General features: G+C 49.2%; 1 long non-coding RNA gene across 1 annotated transcript in view; it reads left to right on the plus strand.

Moving 5' to 3' along the window:
* The first annotated feature begins 369 nt into the window (after positions 1 to 369).
* Positions 370 to 10,911, plus strand: part of LOC135242777 (uncharacterized) — a 38,019-nt gene continuing 27,477 nt past the window's right edge. The window contains exons 1-2 of the long non-coding RNA XR_010326459.1: positions 370 to 492; positions 2,775 to 2,872. This is a non-coding gene — a long non-coding RNA (uncharacterized LOC135242777). The remainder of the gene's footprint in view (positions 493 to 2,774; positions 2,873 to 10,911) is intronic.

The raw sequence follows: 10,911 nt of genomic DNA on the forward strand, positions 1-10,911 counted from the left end.
AACTATCATACTCGCTCTCTCCTTCAGCTCTCAGTGCTCTTTCTTCATCCTCCCATTCTTGTATTTTTCTCACTCTCTGTCTCTTCTTCCTCCCCTCCTTTACCTCTCCCTGACCTCTTCATTTCTCTCCTCTTTCTCTCATTTCCTGTCCTTCAGTCTCCTTCTCTATCTCTCCCCTCTCCTTCACCTTTCCTTTTCTTTCTTTCTTTCTCTCTTTCTCTCTCTCTCTCTCTCTCTCTCTCTCTCTCTCTCTCTCTCTCTCTCTCTCTCTGTCCTACTCTACTGTCTTACATTCTGTGGACAGATGAGCTCTTGAGCCACTTCCTGCTTTCTGATGTCTCTTTAATCTTCTTCTGTGTTCTTTTTCTTAAGAAGAGTAAGCCCAGCCCCTCGTCCTTCCACCCACCCCCACCCTCCATCCTCCATCCCCTCTGCTGCAGTCTAGAGGTTGGGCTCACAGACAGGAGTCAGAGGAAGACTCTTCATGCTCAGGTCAGTGAGAAGGTCTGCAGGCAGCAGTGTTTCTCTCTTCTTCATTCTGAGCTGCTGTAACTCCCGTAGCTCAGAGTAAAGGAGAGAGCTCCGGCCGAGAGAGCCCAACTTGCTCGCCTGCCAGCCAGTGGACGCAAAAACCCGAACTGAGAGCACACCGCTAGCTAGCATGCAAGTAGTTAGCGAGCAGGCTATCGGTATAACTGAAATTTCATTAAGGGTTAGCTTGCTCACTGATTTAGCTAATTGCACTCGCTTTAGTTTATCTCTTTTTCACAATTATAATAAATATCGGGCCATTCTTTTATTTATTTTTTTTTTTAAGTCAGGTCTTCATCTGCAAATGGCCGGGGAAGTAGGATGTGTAGGTCTTTGCTGAAAACGTCCAGAATGTCTGTTGAGGAACTGAAAATTTGGGGTGCCTAGAAACTGACTTCCGTCTCGAGCTCAGAAGTGCAGTGACAGCAGGTGTCGAGGGAACCCCAGCCCTCCCAGGGAGTCTCACAGCTGACTCTGTCTGTGTCCCTGGGGAGCCTCTGGGCACACGGTGGGCACTGGAGCGGCCCAAATCCCAAACCGGAATGTGGGACCTCACACCGTGCAGTTCCCAACCGCCCCCCAAGAATCCTCGTGCAAAAAAATGAATAAATAAAAGCCAATTTTAGTTTTATATTTAACTTAAACTCTTATTTCTATTACTTTTTTGCTGTACAAGATACAAAAGATTACTAATGAGGCGGGACAGTTTCAGTCTCATTTCAAGATCTGCCAATGGGGTAAGAAATTTTCATTTGTCAAGCAAACGGGAACTTAAAACAAGCTAATATTTTCGAGGGGAAGATTTTAGGTCTCATTACCAGACTAAAACAGTTGTAAAAACAGACTGTTTCTGCAGTGCTGTTGTAGGCCCCAGTACTACGCTTCACTGGGGGACATGAGGGTAGCCTGCTGTCCTCTGGGTCCTGTGCGGCCATGCTGCTGGGTCCCCTGAGCTGCTGGGTCCCCTGTGCTGCTGTGTGTCTGAGCAGCAGAGGGCAGTGGGATTGTGGGTAGTGGTGCAGAAGATGTAGGGGGTGAGGCAGGGGTCCAATCACAGGCTGACTAAAGACCCACTGGCATGGTGGTGGGGGTGATACACCTGTGGGATATTTCCCCCCTCTCACTCCTCTATCTCTCCCTTTCTCTTTCATTCTCCCTCTCTGCCTCTTTTCTCGACCTGTCTCTCTCCCTCTCTCCCTGTCTATCCCCACTTTCTCTGCCCCCCTCTCTCTCTCTTTCCCCTCTCTCTCTCCCTCCCTCCCCCCATTCTCTCTCCCCCTCCCTTCTCTTTCTCCCCCCCTCCTCTCCTCTCTCTCCCCCCCTCCCTCTCTCCCTCTCCCCCCCCCCGTGCTCTGAGATTAAAGGCTGTGTAGAAATGGCGGTAATTGGACACGGCTCCGCATTGTTCGCGGATATCTCTGCTGCCAGCTCCGGGCTTTCAGGGCCCCACTGAGTTCCTTTCATACTTTTAATGCAGGATCTAATCTGGAGAGAATTATACTCTCTCTCTCTCTTTCCCCCCCCCCCCCCAATGACATTACAGACAGCCACGTCTCACTCTTATCCTGGCCCGGCCGCGCTCCCGTCCTCCGCCATCGCCGCGCTGCTTTTCAGCCCTCAGACGCGCGCGCTGCCGTCTGCCGCCAAAATTTTATCAGACCGATTTTAATGTGCACCTCGCCCTGCTGTTCCCCGCAGATGAGATTATTTCCGGCTCTGCATATTGATATTGCCGTATATCCAAATGGCCCATTTGATGCGGCCAGTCAACTTTTACACTCCGCGTTTCTTGAGCTTTTTACCTTTAAACTTTGAAATATGTCTTTCCCGCTGCCTTGTGCCCAGTGTTGTTTTTGCTGAAACATTGGTCCTGCGTAATCGGTACATTATCTCCGCCTGTTGGTAATTCGTGTTTTCGTAACATTTTCACTAACTGTAATATGCTGTGTAACCTGAGTGATTTACATTAATAGCTGGATTTAGTCTAAATCTGCCGATTTGTCTAAAGGGAAATTTTAAAAAGTCAGATGGGTCCATAGTGAAACAGAGAGAATTCTCACCTTGAATTCTCTCCATTTTGAGAATTCTCAAAAATGGCTTTCTGGCTTTGACAGAAGCACGATGTCAGTTTTATTTTTAACAGGGGTCGGGGGGAATGGCGGTGTTTCTATATGTGTGTGGTCATCTTGCTTTTGGCAAAGGCAATGTGGAAATTAAACGATGGCGTCCTGTTTGATGGACAGGCTCGGCGTCCCAGCCCTGAAGACCGTGCCGCACGGTCAGAGGTGCCGGATATTCGGACCAAACGCTGTCGTTCAGAGGAGCTGAGGTACAGAGGAAGGTGGGTGAGCCCAAACTGCCGTTTCCTAAAAGGAAAATAGGACATGTTTAAAAGGGACTTGGAGTGTCAAGTTGAAAAATAGCGACGTCGTTCATAATACAGTTTGTCCCAGTGTGGGCACTGTACAGGATTTATGTACAGTATATTGTGTATTCACTGGGTGTGCTATAAATTAACTTTGCCCAAATCTCTGAATGTTCACACACACACACACACCCCTGGCTATGAAGCTGATAATGTAAATATATATATATATATATATATATATATATTTATTTCTAAGCAAACCTGTTTTCAGTTATGTTTGAATATGTGAAGCTTGCTGTAAAAATACACTCCAGTTGTCTGGCTTTAAATAAAGAATATAATTTCTATTTATATATTTATTTGAAAACAAAGCTAACAGCCCTATGTCTCACTTGAGGATGGATCAGACTGACCACTGACACGCTGTTATATTATTCTCAAAAACCGTTGACTTTCATTGCATGGGGACCAAAATAAACAATGAGGCCCTATCATTTTACATGTTACCTAATAGGAATTCACCTCACTTATGCCTAGTGCACATTACATGTTTTTTTTCAGCTTTATTAGACCGGATAGTGTAGAGAGACAGGAAGAACTAGGAGGAGAGCGAGGGAGAGACGTGCGATAAAGGTCGGGGGTCGGACTCGAACCGCCGACATCACGGCTCGCAATGAGCATGTGGTTAGCGCTCTACGGGCTGCGCCACTGGAGGCCCCCACATCATACGATTTGGGGGGGGATACTGATTGTCAAGGCCTCAAGAGAATCTCAGCAAAAATCCCCAGTCTTTGCTTGATCGGTGCGTTCACCCGTGACCAACGGTCTCCTGATGTGACACGGTCAGAGACTCACCCAATCCCGTCGTGAGCCCATCTGCGACTCCTGCGAGAATATCAAACTGGTTTGATTTTATCTCAAGTCTTTAGGCATGGTTCATGTAGTGTGTGATACACAAACACTCGTTTTTCCACTAGGAACCGTCAACAGCCAATCTAGCTCGCTATCATTTTACCTCCAACTCTCTTTGAAGAAGGGACAGACCGTGTTGTCCCCATCTTGCCATCCATCTTCTTGTCCAGATTCTTTTCTTCTTTTTTTTAAAGCGGTGTGTCTGTACACATTAGTGCACAGACAAGTGCTGCCGCTATCTGCTGCCCATCCAGTGTAGTGTAGCTTCTCTCTCTCTCTCTGTCTCTCACACACACAAACATGCATACACACACACTCTCTCACACACACACTCACAAACTCTCTCTCACACACGCACACACACACAAATGATCTCTGTCTCACACACATTCACACACACCTTCACACAAACTCACTCTCTCTCACACACACACACACGCTCACACAAACTCACTCTCTCTCTCTCACACACACACACACACAAACTCTGTCTCTCACCCACACACACACACAAACTCACTCTCTCTCTCTCTCTCTTTCCCACACACACACACACACACACACACACACACTCTCTCTCTCTCTCTGACTGTCTAACTCTTAATTGGTAGCTGAGAGTTGTAGTGAGGGAGGTGGGTGTATCCTGCTGTCGTTAATTAGGCCTGTAATGTGTTATCAGACGCAGAGAGCCTGTACCACCTGAAGCTGCAGCCTGGCGTGAATAATCCAATCCTCCTGCCGTTAACTGCTCGCCACCGATCTCTGACCAGCAGGGGGTGCCGATGGCGCGCTCCGCACTTGAACCGGCTCCAGAAAATCTTTTGTAGTTCATTAAGCTGAAAGATAAGGATGTTTGCTTATGTTTTTTCAAATGAGTAAATGAAATGCATTCAGTTCACTTTGATGAAAAACTTTTTTTTTCCCTGAATATGAGCGTCGCGACGTTTGACACCTCGCGGTCTTCTAGCTCACTTCTGATTGGCGGTCTGCTAAACGGTCGCATCACTGATTGGTTAAAATATCAATGTTGTGTTAATTACACAGTAAACGTAGTCTCTAAATGACCATTAACAAAGGCCACATTTTAAATCTGAGGTTTAATATCATAGTCCTTGTATGATTTGTTTCCTTATGTCTAATAGCTTTATGTCTAATAATGTTGGAAAATGGTCGTTGTGATTGCACAGGGTCGTCAGGTAAGTGTTTTTGGGAGTGAGAAAATGGAGGGTTGTGGTGGACAGCATTTGATGGCTGAGTTTGCTCGTTTAGGGCTGTGTGTCCTGTCCAAGGCACTCTGTCATTCTTGCCATTCCTTTAACTTAGCGAGCGGGACAGGGAGTAGAGACGGTGGCCTGTATCAGCCCTTTTGCCTTTTTGCCCCCTTTACCCTGTTCCAGTTGATTTTACAGCACAGGCGAGAGGTTCGAACGGTTTGTTAGCGTTAGACTAGGCTCTGTCTGTAGCATTTAGCACAAGGCCCGTGTCCAGCTGCTTACACAACCGCTTCAATTTCAGCCCCATTCTGGGTGTGACCAAGACTCGCAGCATAGCTTTCTAATTTAGCAAATCCCAGTGCATGAGATTTTGTGAATTGCATTGGGGTGGGGGGTTGGGGTGGGGGGGGGGGGTGTACATAAACATCCCAGTTTTGCCTGCTTTGAGGCTTTTCATGATGCTAGGTCTGCTGTCAGAAGCGCTCCAGCACCAGCAGATTTTAGTGAGCGACGTGATGTTTTCGGGCCTTGGAGTGCCCGTGTGAGAATAGTCCTCACTGTGTGCCGGAGACCTGAGGGTTTTTCTGCTAGTCATGGTTTTAAACAAAACCTGCTCAAAAAGAATTATAATAAAGTGTGTGTGTGTCTGTGTGTCTGTGTGTCTGTGTGTCTGTGTGTGTGTGTGTGTGTGTGTGTGTGTGTGTGTGTGTGTGTGTGTGTGTGTGTGTCTGTGTCTGTGTCTGTGTGTCTGTGTGTCTGTGTGTCTGTGTCTGTGTCTGTGTCTGTGTCTGTGTCTGTGTCTGTGTGTCTGTGTGTCTGTGTGTCTGTGTGTGTGTCTGTGTGTCTGTGTGTGTGTGTTTATATATCTGTGTCAGCCTTTGAACTGGCTGGGCTTAGTTTTGAGTGACAGCAGCATTTATCTGTTATGCTCACGCACAGCACACGCACAGCACACGCACACGCACAGCACACGCATGCCATAATCTACTCCGCAATTATGTGACACTTTGTGTCACAACCTGGCAATTGAAAAATCTGCTTCCTTACACAGCCCCCCCACCCCCCCCACATTTATGCAGCTGAGTTAATCACAGAGCGGTGGGCTCTCGTCTTGTGCCCTACTGCGGCGTCTGTGCCTGACTGCGCGGGCAGTTGTACGCAAACTTGCGCGAGGCCTCTGTCACATGGCGGTTTGTGCCGTTACCAGGGCTGTTGTTGCCGTGGCGAATGCGGTTCATGGTGGCCGTCACACGTTCCTTTGCCGCGTGCGGTTTTTCACGAAGGCTGCCGACCATGTTGCCGGGGGAACGTCGGCACTTGGGTTCGGGTTCATGCGGGGTGGGAGTCTCGCACGCGTGGGGACTGCACACGGGAACGAGGGGCGTTTCAAAAGAACAGAAGCGGAAGACGCTGAGGCAAGTTCTCCCTCCGTAAACAGGCAGAAAACGGGTCTGCCTCCTTTTCTCTCAGCCGCCTGGATCCGGCCTGCTTGCCTCTTCTGCAGGATCAAGCCCGTCACAGTTTTACTGCTGGGAGTTAGCAGTTTTTTTTTGACAAGTGATTGAATATGTTTTTTGTTACTGTCTTGACTCCAGCAAGATGTGGAGTCAAAATCCTCAGTGGATGTTTGATTTTTTTGAAGTGTGCGCACGCCACACACCTTTCTCCCAACGCATGCCTGATACCGGGTTTGTCATTTACAGTATACCCCACGGACAGACTGACAGACAGACTGGGGGGGCAGACTGACGGGTGAATGTTTGGACGGTCGGATGGGCAGAAAGTCAGAGTGACTGACAGCTAAGAGAAAATTCTGCCTTAAGGGTAAAGCCATCCCAGAGTGACGGGGCCTTAAGATCACATTACGGTGGATAATGTCATTTTATGCCTAATCAGCTAATGGAAGGCAGATCCGTTTTTGTCCCAGGAGGGAAGGGCACATACATTAACTTGATGGGGACGGCGAGTCATAAGAGGGACAAAATGAGAGAACAAATGCAATTTCCACCGCCACCTGCCATTTAAGCCTCCAAACACAGGGAGAAAAAAATGAGAAAAAAGTACCTGTCCCCAACCTCCAAACTCTCCCCCCGAGCGGCAATATCCATTGTATAAAAATCCAGGCTTTGGCCGTTCAAAGTACCTGTTCACTTTAAGAGCTTTCTCTGCCATCTGCGTGGCGGTGGAATTATTCCTTATTAAACCCGCGCGTGCCGTCGCTGCCGGCGTCTCCCGGGCGTAACGGTCCTTACCTCCTGCTTTTCCACAACGAGACGCATTAACTTCACGCGCAAACGAGCTCCCTGCCTCCTGTCTGTACCGGCCCACAAATGCGTTTGAGATCGCGCACAATAAAATAAAAAATAAGTAAATAAAATACCGTTTTCCGCTCTGAAAGAAGAAAGAAAGAAAAGAAATAAAGACATCGCCGGTTATCTCTCGCGCTGTTTTGGCGAGGTGACTGGCGGAGTTATTAAGGATGTAACGTGCTGCGCTTTGCAGGTATGGGAGGATGAGGAGGGGAGATCGGGGTTCTGCGCGCTGCTGCGTCTGGGATAGATCTGGCGGTCCAAACGGCGCGGCCGCGGTCGGGGAGAGCAGCGTGTTCTCACTCAGACTGGCAGCTCCCTTTCATTAAATAATGCAGAGTGAGATGGAATAAAAAAAAAAATAAAATAAAAAAAACAGAACACAGGGTGCGTTGACCATAGATATAAACACCAGGAAATCAAAACCAAGCCAATATGCTAATCGTTATCTTTATTATTTTCTCCCCTTGAAAACCCAGAAGACAGGATTTTATTTATTCATTTTTTAATTTTTTTTTATTTATTTCTGCGTTTCTAGGAGACTGGTTTTATTTATTTATTTCTTCTCGTTATGTTGTTTTTGATGAGGATATAGGGGAAGCAGGGCATATGAATTATTGAACACAATAAAAAAAAAAAAGTAATAAATGGGTGAGAGTGTAAATAATCTTATCATGTCTAACAGACACATAGATACCCAAACACCCTTTTGCTGGCTAAGCTGCTTATTAATATTTGTAATTAAAAATGGAGGGAAAAGGCGGGAAAATGGCGTCCTTATCGCCCAGGGACAGCCTTCTTCCAGGTGCCTTTGATGCTGAAAGTGGCTGTTTGATCTGATGCGGTTGAAGAGGGGAGATTTGAAAGGTCTGCTCTGTGGTACCCTGCACGCACAGACACTCTCTCTCTATCTCTCTCTTTCACACACACACACAGGCCCTCACACATATTTATGCATTTTCAGTCCTTTTGTATAATCTGTTTCCCACCCTGCTTCAAACTCAGGCTGACTTTTTAACTTTTTTACCTTTCTCCTTTTTTAGCTTTTTGCCTCTGTCTCTCTCTCTCTTTCTCCATTTCTCTCTCTCTCTCTCTCTTCCTTTTGACCTTTCTCCCTTTTGTACCACGCTGCCTAGTGTACCTGTCTGTGATGTACCTAGCCTACCTGTTTGTGCTTCCTGGCGTACCTGTCTGTGCTGCCTAGCGCACCTGTACGTCAGTGCTGTGTCCTTTTAGCCAAGGCGACTTAAAGTGCATTTCACATGTTACACCATCCCCCCGAGAGCTGGAGGCGCAGCCCGAGCTGCAGTCAAATAACTGCCATAGTTAAAGTGCCATAACTGGAGAGAAGGGTTGGTTTTTTTTATATTTCAGTATAGAAGAACGGTGAGGTCTAGCCTGAAATGGTGGCTTGGAAGGCATCTGTGGCAAAACAGCCAGTGAATCTGCCTCCCTGTCTGACTGGGGAAGGTCATACCGCCATCGAGGGACAGGGGGTGGAGGAGAGGCCGGCGGGCGGGCGGGGGGGGGGCGGGCGGCAGAGACCGGGGAGTGTGAGGACCTGCAGCCAGATGAAGAGATGGGACAGGCAGCTGGCGAGAGGGTGCTCAGCGGAGCGGTGCTGTCCATTTGGAGGGCATGGCGTGGGCATTGGTTGTAGGTGGGCAGGGACGGGTTCGTTTGCAGCTTGGCGTGCCAGTGTGGGAGACTGGTACTGCAACAAAAGCGGTGTGGCGGGGGTGGAGGGTTGGGGGGTGGGACGGGGGGGACGGGGGTATTTCGGCAGGCTGCAAAGACCCGGCAGCCATTTTGGATCAGGTAGCTGGAAAGTTCTGCCAACGTTGTTTTAGTTTTTTTTTCTGCTCTTTTTCCTGCCGTCTGCGCTGGGCTGCCGGAGGGAGGCGCGGCCCGCAGCTTGTGCTGTCAGCGCTCCGCCTCCACCGTGCCGCGCTGCGCCCCGGAACCTTCCGCGAGCCGCGCAGGTACCAGGTGAGAATGAAGGGTCCGGCGCTGGCGGCTCCGCCGAGTCTCGAGTGACGAGTGAGACAAGGACAGCGCCGAGTCGGGAGGGGGGGGGGGGAGAGGAGAGGGGAGGGGGGGGGGCAGGGACTTTCACTCGACTTTCAGACAACCTTCCCCCTCAGGCCCTGTGCTCATATGCACTCGCACACACTCACACACACACACACACAGGCATACGCACACACACACACGCTCACACACACACACACACACTCACACACACACTCACACACACACACACACACACATGCACGCATGTACATGCACACACGCACATGCACACACAGCCACGCATACACACACACACAGACGCACTCATGCACACACACAAGCATGCACATACACACACACATGCACACACAGACACAGACGCATGCACACACACGCATTCTCACACACACACATGAAGTGTCAAGTCTTGCAGCCTACTTTGAGTACACATCTCTAAATGAAACCAACTTTGAAAAGAAGAAAGAGTGAGGGAAAGAGACAGGAGCAAAAGAGAGAGAGAGAGGGAGGGAGAGAGAGATGACAGGACTAGCTTGTTGTTTTGTTCCTGTCAGTTCGCTGATACACTTTGATTCATCTTGAGGTCTGCCTTGTCATTACAAGGGGTGGGGGGGCGGGTGAAATTGTGCTGCTGTTGGGACTTCTGGAGATGCAGTTGTCGAGCCCCCCCCCACACCACCCCCGCAGTACATACATCACTGCAGAGTACTACACTGCACTGCCCCCACCCCCACCCCCCTCCTCCTCACATTGTCCCCACCCTACTGTGAAGGTTGTGAGTGAAGTGAAGGTTTTGTGTGCCTGTGTGTGTGTGTGCACGTGTGTGCATGTGCGCATCTGTGTGTGTGTGTGTATGCCTGTGCCTGTGTGCGTGTGTGCGTGTGTGCGTGCGTGCGTGCGTGCGTGCGTGCGTGCGTGTGTGTGTGTGCGTCTGCTTGCTTACTGTCAGGTTGGCCTCTTGAGCGACGCAGAGTGTGTCAGTGTCTCGCTTGTGTCAAAGCATTCTGGGAAAGTGTGCTCCTTCCATCCAGAGCTGCTCTGTGTCTGATCCTTACAGCCCTGTGCTGCTGCTTAGGGACTTTCCATTCAGAATAATGATAATAGCAATCATTCATTACATTTATATCCAGCCTTTCATCTGAGGATCTCATAGTGCATGCGCGGGGGGGTGGGGGCGGGGGGACTCAGCTCAGTAACGGGCGGCCTCCTCCTGGGAGATGCATGGCCCCCATTTTGCATCCGGACGGGGGTCGCCACGCACCCCTATTATGTAATCTGTCCTCATTAGCCGCGTTGAGATTGGTGTCATTACATCAACGCATTAGTCACATGACAGGCGAGGGGGAGTCGTGTGTGTAGCGATGTGCAGAACCAGAGGATGGAGAGGGTGATGGAGGCGGTGAGCAGGTTTAAGTAGGAGTAGGATGGAGGCGATGAGCAGGTTTAAGTAGGAGTAGGATGGAGGCGATGAGCAGGTTTAAGTAGGAGTAGGATGGAGGCGATGAGCAGGTTTAAGTAGGAGTAGGATGGAGGCGATGAGCAGGTT

The sequence above is a fragment of the Anguilla rostrata genome, chromosome 16 (genome assembly GCF_018555375.3).
Source record: "Anguilla rostrata isolate EN2019 chromosome 16, ASM1855537v3, whole genome shotgun sequence".
In the NCBI taxonomy this organism is placed as follows: domain Eukaryota; kingdom Metazoa; phylum Chordata; class Actinopteri; order Anguilliformes; family Anguillidae; genus Anguilla; species Anguilla rostrata.